The following is a 13,550-nucleotide window of genomic DNA, read 5'->3' as shown; positions in this document are numbered from 1 at the left end:
TGTCAGACACTACGTAATGCAAACTGATAGCTCTTTCGTAATCATATCAAAGTCAACAATGTATATGTACAGAAAAATGATAGATGTTGTATTGGTTTCAGGAAACGAAATATCTCCGACAAAATCCAAAAGCAAATTGAGAAATTCCGGTAAACTTTGGCCTTAAATTAAGGGGACACATATTCTAACTCTTACCCATAAAGCTTGTTGAAATATTTTCTAAATATATAATAAACTCATGTATTTAAATATCAGTAATTATATCCATTTCACAACAGTTAAATAAAACCATTACGCATCATTAATCACGGCGGTCGTGCGTTAAAGGACGCATCATATGTTGTTGATATCTTTCATTCGATTCAATTCGTTTATTTTAGTTCGTTGATGACAGATCAATAGCTACCGAGAACCGCTTTAGTATGACGGAAAAATGATTCTTTATGATCTCTACCACGAAGTCTGTCTGAATATTTTCAGATGCCGTTAGATATATTGATGTAGTGGAACTGCCAATAACATCAAGATAGGTGCCGATCGAATTACGCAGTGATATCCAGAATCCAGTTTGCAACCCCTGAATTTTACGTCAACTATTTATCGCTCGGCGATACGAAAAAGGTTTTTACGGAACCCTTCCGTATCGTTAATGTTTGTAAACACGATTTATAATACCTTTACTGCGTGCATGAAACATTTAACACTTTATTTTTAAATGTTTTATTTGTGTACGCGGCGGTTTTAAATAATTATGTGGTGTTTCGTTTATTTTTATCGTTGGTAAATGTGATTTATTGAGTTGGAAAATTAATTAATTGTTGTTGAATGGGCTTTAAGTAGCGTTTAGGTAAATTAACTATTATAACTATATACGACGAACATGCAAGTTTATGACAACAAGAACCTCGAATTACTATTTTTTACAATACGAATACACCAAATGGGTTTAGTATTTCCCACAGGTAAATCGTGTGCAATAAACGTTGTTTTGCCAAAATAAATGACCAGCCGAATATCGTCAGAGCGGAGGTCCAAACGCCACAATCCTCTTATGCAAGAACGCGCAGAACTTACATTGTTGCCGCTCTGCGAATACCTCGGGACAACGAATAATTGTTCTGGGACCCAACTCCTGTGGCCGCATTACCACTAACAACGAGACATCCCAAATGCAATCTAATTGTGCCCTCATCGCTGGTTCAACAAATGCCGGACATAGTTCTATAACTTAATCAACTAAAATGATAAACATTTTCACAGAACGCTACGTAAATCTGACCATAAACACGAAGGGAACTCTACCCTTCATGTTTGTATCAACAAAAGATTTTTCTTCTTGACATGTGTCACATTTGGTCTTTAATCTTGTTGGTGAGCAACATTTTTCATGATGTTAAATCTTTTTATTCTGTGAAAAGTTCCCTAATAATAAAATAAGGATATATTGTCAGCGCCTATAGTGTAGTATGCTATAGGCTATAAACTTTAGAGGAGAAAAACTATTTACGTTCATAAAATGATGATGAAGTATTTATATTAAGGATGCTCTCGGTTTCGGCATTTGTTTTTCGCCCTAATGATCAGAGAAAAGGTCAAACGCTCAGATCATTAGCTAAAGCGTAGGTCGGCCTTAATTCAAGATGTACCATGTTTCTTATTACGTGTGGAACAGATTTTTATACCGTAAATCACTGATAATAACCTTTTTTTACTCTGGACCATATTGATCAATTACCGATAACGATATGAGCATTAAATATCGGTTGTTTCTTGATCAGTTTTTTTTAATTAAACCTGGATAATATATCTTTTGCATTGAATTTGCTTAATACTTTAAAAAAAAGAAGCTTTTAGGTTTTTGGCACACCTTAAATCTGCCCTGACTGCAAAGTTTACGGCGCTCGAACCCTTTCAACATAGGCTTTATTTCTAACTCTCCCAATCTCTCAGTCGTAGCTCAACTAAGATAAATTAACGATTCTATAAAATCGCAATTGATTGTTAATAAAAGGCCCATATAAAGTCATTCCACCTTCGCAGAATCACGTTAAACGCTGACACAACAGAACAGTTATCGCAAACGTCTTCGTTAATTGGCATTGTAATAGGAAACTGGAAACCTCTATCTTTTGTTCGCCTGATTGGTATTCCGACCCATTATTACTGCGACAGCTGTTTCTCGCTCGGTTCAACCAAAATTAGCCAAATATTTTACTCAAACAGTAACAATTGAATGTTGAACCGAAAAGTACTTTATTTAATCTCATTTGGAACTTGAAAATAATGTTCATTTTCGCGGAAATATTGGATGCCTCGATATCGTTGACCTCTCTATGACTTGCAATTCTCTTATATCATAAAATCTTCATACATTTTCCCACAGTTTCAGTTTTCTACATCCAAGCCTAGGAAAATATCGTTCGGAGAAATGTATGCGTATGCCAAGTAAAATATAGCATCGGAAAATGAAACTTACAATTGAAAGCATCGTATGCAAAGTTCCTTGCAGTCACTTTTAAAATTAATTTAGTAATCTAACCCTTGCATCCTTAACCATAACGTAACTTTCACACTAATAAGAAGTATTTTTGTAGTAGTTACCGTAGTTTTAAAAACTTATTTTATATGCAGATTTCTTCTATGTTTGAACAAAAAAGACATTTAGACTGTCGAGGTATCTTAATTGATAAAATACTTACTTTTTTAAATATTACGCTTGAATATCAGCTATAACTGACAAAGCAGCCTCTGCACTACATAAAGCCATCCGAACGAACGATTTTAACTTGCAATAGAGGTCCAGATAGGTAGGTACCCGTCAAGATCGGACCGCAGAGTTATCAAACTTCCACATCACTGGGCAACGCTCGGACAGACCGTAGCTTCTAAATTACGAACATACCATCATTTTATTCTATGAGGTAACAATGTAAAGTCACATACAAAATTGTTTATATGTTAGAATAGACTGTGTCCTGAATGGTTTTATTGCGTTTTTCCAAATGGAGATTTTTTTTAACAAAGCAAATTAATATAATGTTCAAGTTGTGCATGTAGTTTGTATTGGGCTTCTGACTCTAATGTAATCAGCTGGTGATTTTTTCGTATTAAAAGTCCCTTTTTTACCACATGACAAATAATTTCGTCAAAGTTTTAAATCTGTCTGGTTGGATTTAACTTTGCACCATATTTATGTAAAGTAATTTTCAGTAGCCTATTTGTACGGAATACTCACTTTTGCAAGTTTGACTCACACTTGAACACATTTTAATCACTGATTCTGTACACGGAAATGGTCAAAACGCCCTAGTCGAGGATATTTTGGTCCCCATCCCAATTTGAAAAGCTGATATGAATTTTGAATGGAAAGCTCAATTTCTACGTTTGGCAATTGGGTATTTGAGTAAAAGAATCGAATAAGTCCGTTTGGTAATTTATGAAAATCGTTGGGGAATGAATATGGCAAATATCAAGATCGTCAGTAAAAATTGTAGTGATTAGTGACGTCACACCACTAACTTACTGTACCTACCTAATTTTTTTAACGCGATAGTCAAATATCCAATTGACAAATTTTCCCTTAAAAAGTTGTACAAAAATCGTATCTAGGTTAAATACAACCAGTGTCTGTTAAAACACGTTGTGTATTCAATCTCCATAAACCCTGATTGTTCCACTTTCATACATCTATTCTTCTTGTACATTTATCTCCGGCTCAATTAACTATTTCAATTGAAATTCAGTGATTCAATTAATACTGAATCCAAGTGGCATTTAACTTTGAAATGAATGGATTTCAAAAGGATTATTGTGCTGTGAAACGTTTTCAATTTTTGATTTAGAATGTTTTACTGTTATAATGTCTGTTTGTAACTAATAAGGAAAAGGAAATTACAATTTCTACAATGATATTATGTATAAAATCTAAATTTAGAGATTTTTTTTATTTACAAGTTGTTAGAAAATTTCAGCTCGTTTTTATTATGTTTGTTACCTCAGAACTTCGCACAGGATATATTTTTAACTAGATACAACTGTCATTTGATCGCATAAAATTTTATCAAGGTTAGCTCAGTAGTTTTTTTATATGCATATTGTTAAAAAAGTATGTTATTCAAAGTTCTGTTCGAAATATCCACGACAGGAGAAGTGTCTGATATTGAAAGTCAACACTGTGACTGAATAAAGTTAGTAAGAAACCAAAATACAAATAATTTTCAATATACTTAGCACATCTATTACTTAATACATAACTTTCCATAATATTTTAATTCTGTCAAGACAATTTTCTGTAATTCTGAATAATACACCTGAGCTTTGATTGCTCACATATCAGTGAAGGAAAACAACCTCTAAACAGCATAAACCATTATACCAATGTGATACCAAATACACGATGCATGCAAAGAGAAAACGCATATAAACGTACAGTAATGCGAGGTCCCCCGGTTTGAAGATTGGTTTCCAACAAAACCATAAGTACTGCGGCTAATATTGACTTTCGCCAGCACTTGTGGTTTAGTTCGACACATATACAATGTAGTATGTATGTATTTATGTACATATACTACATTATGTTTCAAGGCTATCTGCATATAAAAAACATGTTGATAATCAATAATGATAATATAATAAGTTCTTTTGTTATTAACATGATTTTAAGCTGCTTTTTAGGGTTCCGTACTCCTAAAGAGTAAAACAATAACGGTATTACTAAGACCCGCTGCCTGTCCATCCGTCTGTCACCGGGCTCTAATAATATACATATCTATAGTAAAAATTAAATTCAGGTAAAGCAGCTTTTGGTAGTCATACATTTGCTGGATGATGGTTTTCTTCTAAATAATTGATTTTCTTTAGCCTATTTATATGGAACCCTCAGTTCTAAAATAGTCCTATGTATAGTAGAATAGCGTGTGGCGAGTCATTTGTTTTGATATAACACGCGCCGATAGAGAACTTAATAACTTAATCCTAATTAGTTATTATGAATTGTTAACGCTAATGAATTTTTTTTTATGTTTAGGTACTAATTATCCTACTAATATTATAAACGTGAAAATTTGTTTGTATGGATGTTTATTCCTCTTTCACGTATGAACCGTGGAACGGATTTAGACGAAACTTGGTAAACAGATACTTTGCAACCAGGATTAATCCCAAAGGATATTTTTTATGTTTCTGTGGGATCGTTTTTAGTTTGTAGCAGGCGAGCCCGCGGGCATCAGCTTGTGTTAATGAATTATTTGGGCTTCGTCGTCTGTCACTAGACTAGAACAAGACAATTTAAATTTAAAGAGATGTGAAAAATGATGTATACTTCTTTGGCTACAACGCATACTAAAAAATATAATAAAATAAATATTTTGAAGGCTTCTCATACAACAAACATGATATTGCCGTTTTTATAGATAATGATGCGGAACCCTTTCCGCGCAGTCATGCAGTCACGTACATTTCTAAAGGTTTAGATAACAGAACCATCCCAATCACATTTCCTCCATTTATTACCGTGCACGGTACAAAAGGAAATCGGGAAAATGTGCTACATATAGCATAAACATTAAAGATACGCTGCTAAACACGTTTTATCTATTACACAGTTAAATGGAGGAAATGCTTATTATATTACTAAACAATGAGTTTTTTCTCGATGGCGTGCAATAGCAGAGGCCTATGTCCAGTGGACGAATATGGGCTGATGATAATGTTGACGATGATGAAATGATAGTGTGTTTAAAGGTAGAAGTTGAGAAATAAACATTATAGCTAAATTTCAGGCAGGATTCGTATCGAAGACTGATTATTTTGTTGTTTACTTATATGAAGATTTAAGTCTAAATTTTAAAATCAGATTACGAGTTTCCCCCGATTTGGTGCATATTTCCTTACTGCTCTGCTCCTATTAATCATAGTGTGATGGTATAGCCTATACAAAAAGCCTTTCTCAATAAATAGGTTATCGATAGGGATAAGATATTATACGATAAGCGTTTTTAAACAAACTCTGAGATATCCGTTTTGCATCGGCGACATTAAATTTAAACCGTTAAAAAAATATTTTACTTTCTGTTATATTTTGAAATACGGTCAATAGAAAATGTTTTGATGACCAACGCAGTTGGTGGGAAATCTTCCGGAAATTGCAATATGTACCGTGCCAGCGTTGCAATTCGCTAATATCGTTTTATAGGCACGTGTCAACTATTTATTACACAGCAACTAGTTCACAGAGAGTAAGTCTGCTTGTATCGTATTTATCCGAACGTAAATATAGGACAATATATTGTTTTATCACAACGAACAATCTCTTTATATCGTAAATATCCAAAAGACATATTTTGACGGAATATTACGCTTGTAATATTCCTTGTATATTCATTTCGAAAGGAGCTCGTGGCTAAGCTAAAACCGCATAAGTGATTCGATCACAGGTTAAGCTATGCTTGACGCGGTTGGTCCGTGGATGGGTGACCATCTTTGTCATAACGAGTTCCTCCGTGTTTCGGAAGGCACGTTAAATTGTGGGTCCCGGCTGTTATTCCTACATCTTTGACAGTCGTTACAGATAGTCAGAAGCTGAAAAAAGACTGACAGCCAGTCAAACCAAGGGGTATCGTGTTGCCCAGGTATCTGGGTTGAGGAGGTCAGATAGGCAGTCGCTCCTTGTAAAACACTGGTACTTAGCTGAAACCGGTTGGACTGGTAGCCGACCCCAACATAGTTGGGAAAAGGCTAGGCCAATGATTCATTTCGAAAGTATGTATATTTGTCGGTAGTCAGCATCACAAAATCCTTTCTTTCTTCCACGTTTCATTAAAAGGAATCTAACTAAATTACATTATAAAGGTCATTTAATTTCATGAACGTATGGTTAGCCCTTTGTACGATACACAATTAAGGAAATTTTCATGGCCGGAATCGTCTGGCCTATTTAGTAAATCACACGACAATACAGCTGCGAATTTTAAATAGCCTCTCATTGTTGCTAGGGAAACGGTTGTTTTAGCATAACGGCGTAGTAAACTTGCGACCCTGTCTGTTATATGGTGTACGAATTGACTGCCCGAAAGACGAATGTGTTTTGTTTCAGTTTTACTAGCGACCGTCGGTAAATGCATGTTTTTAATTGACTTCGTGGGAGGGTTCGGTCTGAAATATGTTGGCGTCTGTTATCTGTATCTGTATTTGATGGTATTTGTTTTAAAAATATAATGATAGAATTAAAAATATAATGATATTTGTTTTAAAAATAAAATATGTGTAGGTACGTTTGTCCCGATCAAAAATTGTAAACATACAAATATTATAGGTTATTTTTCTCAGATTTATTTTCGCATCATTTGTGTGAACATCAATATAGGTATTTTTATTTAGTTTCGCCTTATTTTGAATGTAATCTCAAACTACTACTTAGCTGTTTTTGAGCTACGAGTGATATACCTAGCTCACTCTTTTATTTATAAACCTATACAAGTAGGTACGTATAAATTGTTAGTTGATATTATTTGCGTCCCTTCGCTATTCAAACTCGATTTGAATGTAACAGAGATACAGAGAAAATAAATTAAATTACCCTTCGCAAAATGTTCCTGTCTGAAAACTTTTTCTTTCATTTTCCTGTTTTATCAAGAAACTGAGCAATGGAATAAAGAATATAATTTAAGGTTATGCTTACCTACTAATATAAATATTGAAGGAGAATTTGTATTAGCCTTGAGTATTTTTATAAATAGATACACATTTTGCAACGGTTTACTCAAAGATGTTTATCAAGACGACTGCAACCATTTTGATTAACTATTTGGGAATCTATATCTATACTAATATATAAAGCTGAAGAGTTTGTTTGTTTGTTTGAACGCGCTAATCTCAGGAACTACTGGTCCAAATTGAAAAAAAATAGGCTTTAGGCTATAAACCATCACGCTGCGACTAATAGGAGCGAAGATAGGTACAATGGAAAATGTGAAAAAACAGGGCAGGTATAAATCATAACATATATCTTCTACCCACGGGAACGAAGTCGCGGGCAACAGCTAGTACCCAATAAATAGGTACGCGTGATACTAAATACCAGAGTCATATGGAGGAAAGTTACTAGAATATAAAGACGTAGCGTGTAGACACCAATGAGTATTTATTTCAGACCAAAATTTTATTTCAGCGTCAGATACATCTCAAGACGAACAATAAACCACTTAAAAACCGAATTACATTATTTAAGCTTTTACTAATACTCACTAAAACTTTCAAACCCGATTTATAAAATCATAGTTTTTGAAAAGTAAATCCAGGTTCCCAGGTAACCCAAGCCATAGAGCTACGCTACGAACTTGAATAGAAATGGGACGGGCTTTTCAACGCACACAAAGGAATATTTAAAACCCAACTCATTTTTTTGTGTCTTGAGCTTGTGTCGGTTATAAAAGAATATTGTACTTTGAATAAGCTAACATAACAGTATAATGAAATAACATAAAAGTCACGGAAAAGCAAAACACGGTATATAGAAATATATTTGACCTAGGATATAACCTTACAGGATCTTAAATGTTCTTAGCTTTGGGTAATATTTTCTTGTTGCGTTTTTTTACACTTAAAAAAGGTATTTCTGAGATGTGAAGGCCATGTATTAGAAATAATTATAAAAGATTGTATTCTATATTGAACATTATTCTGAGATTTGATATCAACTTTTTTTATCTAGAAAAATCAAAGTGGTTTAAACCGACTAGACAATTTTTCAATCAGATGTGGTTTTAACATCATTAGGTATAGAAAATGTCAATTTTAAGTTATATTGTAAGCTACATATATAGTATGTTTGATCCTTAAACTCTTTCGCTTCTCGAAAAGAAAAAAAATGCTAATAAAAATGTCTACAGTGACTTTCTGATCATAATGAAAACTTGGCGAGCGCTGAGAGAAAAATTGTAAAAAAAAAACAGTTTTCAGTTTTCAGTAAAAAGTATCAAATGTAACTATATAACTTTGAAAAAACTAACTATTACTAATAACAATATAGAAGAAGAACTAAATATAATAATGGGTAAGTCGCATAAGTATATTAAAAAAAAATACATTGTAACGTCACAATTCACTATCAATATAAAAAGTCGAACATTTATCAGAAAAAGACCTAAAGGCACTTAGCACTTATTTATTAACTATGACATCAATTGAATTCAGTACAACAGACATAATAATTAAAGCGATCTATAATTAACTAATTTATTGCCATCGTCTAACAATAAACATATCTTTGGTTTTTTTTTATTAAAGTCCCTGACTTAATAACCTTATCAAATAATGTATAACCGATGCTTTGATTACGATAAACAACAGGACAAGATAATATTGCAATTATCATTATACTAATAAAAAATTATAATGATCACAATTTCGATTAAATATCTTTATAAACAGTGAAAAAAAATTGTAGAGAACTTGCTATTACAATATTTATCATAAAATTATATTCGTGATATATGTGTATGTATGATAATTAACAATTTAAACCTTTATAATTATCGTTTTTATATGAAAGTAATTATTAAAGAAATGCATAAGTTCTTTTGTGTTACTAGGTCTGTGGCATTTTCTCAAGATCATTCGGTTGTTATCATAACTTTGACCTTAGAGGCAGACAACGTGGATTTAGACCTATCTGAATAGTAAATCACATCTCGAAATATATCCGTTTGAAACCAATTCTCAATGGAACTAACTATTTTTATTTTGTTATTAAGTAGTCGAAGCTAATACAATGTTTAAACTACTTAAATGTTTTTTCTTCAATTACACTGACAGTCTTCCAGTTTAGATAGCTAATATGGGTTTTTTTTTATAGAAGTAGCGTAGCATAAAAAAAAAATGAATATTTATTTTGTTTGTAATTGTTTTTTCTTTAATAACTACTGATTTATAAATGGTATGGTGGTAAAGGGAGCTTATTTTGTTGATGTGTTTTTAATGATGATAAGTTCTAGTTTAGCATTTGACGTCAGTTAGAATTGTTCTAAAAATGTGTTTACTTCACGATTTATACCTAATCATAGTTTAGGGTAATACTTAAATAATATTTTAGGAATAGTGATATGTTCGCTTTGTAAAACTTTCAGATTTTATCCTGAAAGAAGTGATTCAAACAAAATAAATTGTCGAACTTTGAATTAAAGTGTAAAATAACAGCAGTAATTCATGCTTTATATTTATATACAAAATAATATAAAAATAAAGTAACCAAACATAGTTTATATTTACTACGTTTACTACTCTAGATTGTATTCTTTCCTCTAAGAGTTTGCTAAGTACCTCAGTGCAACCGCCGATTTACGAGTTGCCGTAGCCGTGATGTGTTACGGCCGCTCGGTGCATCACCCAGTGGGCAAGTCTGGCGCGGTTACTACACCAATACTACAGTCCGTGGGCGGCAGACGGGCCGTTTACCCCAGTCGCCGAGTCGGCACTTATCACTGACAGACTACAAAGTCACCAAAACAAAATACACAGTAGGAGTTGAAGTAAGAGAAGTTGCACACAAATGTGTTGGGGCACGAGATACGTAGTAATTTGTTTACGGTTGCGTGAAGGGCGGGTGGTCGGGTCGCGTGTGGCGCGTTCGTAGCGCGTGCACCGCGCTCGGCGCGCAACAGATAGTACGTGTGTAGGCAGCGGAGCGGCCGGCGGGCGCCGAGGCCGGGCCGGCGCGCGCCACTCGCCTCCCGCCCCCCCGCCGCAGACCCGCGCCAACGCTGACGTCACGCCAGAAACCTCCGAAAATCCTCCCGCCTGAGCTGCAGCGACTTGAGCTCAGCTCGCCTCAGCTGACAAACAAAAAAAGAGTTTACGGTTCACCCTAACTTTTCCTCCAGCGTAAATACCCAAGATGTTTTTTAAGTTTATGAGTATAATATTAAAGAAATATTATTTGTTAAGTTTTGAGAACTTATTTTTTCGCATACGTAATATTTAAGTATACTGAGACATCCAAAGCAGAAAATAGTAATTAATTTTATTTAACATAAATAATTAAGTGGGTACTATCAAGCCGAGCAAAATACATCACACACTTATAAATTTTAAAGCTCAATAATTAATTTTATTTAATTGAATGTCCTCCAGAACGCGCGGACCGATCTGCGGTTAATTTAACTTTAAAATGTTCTGTCGTTCCAAAAAATATTGCGATCAAAAGTGCTGGGAGCTATAACGAATCAACCGCGAATTAGTCCAAATATATACCGATTTCATTTTGAAATTGTTCCGTAATTAATGGAAATCGTTTGCGTAATGGGTATGAACGATCAGAAGTGAATTTATTATGGGAAAACAGATGATAACGGATAGTACCTACGGGAAAGAACAGCTTTACAAAACAGTTTTGTGGAGTATAACATGTATTGCATATAACTGTTAGTCAGTTGTTTAAAACAGTCACAATAAGAAACAGATCTCGTCTGGCGTTTTTCCTTGTTCGAGTCTTCAGCCAACCTTGGACCTTATCTGTGATTTTCTTTGAAAAGCTTTTCATTTATGTTTGCCAGAAAGACATGCCAAAAGATTTTTTGTTTAAAGTATTGTTGTGAATGCAATAGAAGTAAAGAGATCTATTGTTTACTTTTTAATAAAACATTTTCTTTTTAGATTTTAAACGAAAAACTTTAAAACAATTTGTTGTTGTCATCAAAACAAATATGCAGATATAAAATCAAGACGGTCAGATATTACATTTAAAAAATATATATAAAGAAGATTATTTTTTTAAGTTGATTAGTACCTATCCAAAGCTTATGGATATTTTTATATTCAAAATAAGCTTATTTCACACCTCAAATATAAAGACCTTCCTAGAGATACTATTTTTGTACAAGCGTATCAGAATTCATTTAGATCAGGAACTTTTCTTGGTATATTTATTTTTATGATAGCACCGGACAGTAAGCGGCATGATCCAATTTAAGCTTGTTGTCCCAACAGAAACGAGTCTCGACCAAATCTGGTTAACAGTAAAGTACTTGAGTGGGGTCTAAAAATACAAATACTCTCAGTTGTTTTTTTTAAACAACGACTTCCGCGCTACGGAATTTCATCCTTGTGTGCACGAAGACAGATCACACGAACGCTTGTCCTATTCGGGGATCGAACCCACGAATGATTGCGTGTCGCACACAGTGAGTTTGGCTTGGTGACTCCAACCACTTGCAGACACCGTGACACCGTGCAGACAAGTTAAATTAATATGAATTCACAAAAGAAAGTTAGCAACGGGAATTAGTGCCTGATATCTCACGATCCGTTATCCGAAAAAACTAATATCAGTTATCCGAAAATACCTGTGCCACGCTCCTAGTCATAAAAGAAAACTTGCACAGTTCACTACAATATGTAGTCGTCCGTTCCTGAACGTGGTCATCCACAAAGCACGTTTGTTCGCGATATCGCAGTCCGTGGGACATCGCCTTTATGTTGGTGACGAGGCTGGGTGGCGAGGCATGTAACTGCGCGCAATAAACCGCCTTTGTCAGACATTTAATCCACTTAAGAGTTTGTAGCCCCTGTTGCCTGTTCAAAGATCTGGACTGACTCGCACCTATTGTCGCCAAAAATATTACTTCCGATGTATACCCGTGTCTGGCCAACAGATCTGCGAGTGTGCGGAGTAATCGCTTTTATTGTCATCCTTTTAACTCGACTCGGGGAAGGGTTACGTTTTTATACTTGACTAGTAAGGGAGTGTACTCGTGTGTTCTGTTATCTATTTAATTGTCTGAGCTCTTGACCGACTTTTTAATATCTTTATCTTTTGTTCTTTAATTTAGATTTAAATTCATTCTCAATTTGGTTACGCTTAAGTAATGTCAAAAAAATATTTTCACGCAATATGAACAAAACACGATTTAAACAATGTCCCGTCAACTCCCACTTCATTCTCAATACAGAATATTGAACAATGCTCTAATCTCCAAGTAACAGCTTCTATGAATGCAAAGATTGACCCTGACTTCCCATTCCTTATTCCGCGGCTAATCTTAATTCAAAATAAGGAAATCATCAATAATTTACTCAAATGAATCCCAGAGAACTCCATTAAAGCAGTAGGTAAAACCGCTCGTGCCTTCCAAATACGATTCAAACGGATTACTAGTCCTGAGAGTCTGTGGGATAGTATATTTGTATTTGTGAAATACATTTCCCCCAAAACTGAAGTGACATAAATATCTTAAAAGGTTCCGCGGAGGCCCTGGAACTCTCGGCGGAGTACAAACAAACTTACCTATGCTCAGTATAACGTACCCCAAGCATATCAGATATTCCTTTTTCATGAGAATGTGCTCTTAAGAAGTCTCTGGTGTGTATTGTCGAGGAAGACAAGTATAAAGAAACTAATAAACGTATTTGTGGCAGCAGTAACAACTGGTGCTTTACGATTGTATGAATAACGTGCATGGTTTCCAAACGAAAATAAAATCTGGGGAAAGGCGCGTCGGACTCGCGCCGAGGGTGTGCACAAATTTTGTTCATCGGTCCCCGGATATGTCTACGAG

The 13,550-nt window shown here is 34.5% G+C and overlaps 1 protein-coding gene across 1 annotated transcript in view; it reads right to left on the bottom strand.

The window, feature by feature from the left end:
• Positions 1-10,474, bottom strand: part of LOC113504492 (5-hydroxytryptamine receptor) — a 45,798-nt gene extending 35,324 nt beyond the window's left edge. The window contains exon 1 of the mRNA XM_026886808.1: positions 10,318-10,474. The gene's annotated coding sequence lies outside the window, so the exon portion shown is untranslated. The remainder of the gene's footprint in view (positions 1-10,317) is intronic.
• Positions 10,475-13,550: the final 3,076 nt, after the last annotated feature.

This window comes from Trichoplusia ni, chromosome 22 (assembly GCF_003590095.1).
Source record: "Trichoplusia ni isolate ovarian cell line Hi5 chromosome 22, tn1, whole genome shotgun sequence".
Lineage (NCBI taxonomy): Eukaryota > Metazoa > Arthropoda > Insecta > Lepidoptera > Noctuidae > Trichoplusia > Trichoplusia ni.
Note: the sequence above shows the minus strand (reverse complement) of the source record. Positions and strands in the feature narration are given on the sequence as shown.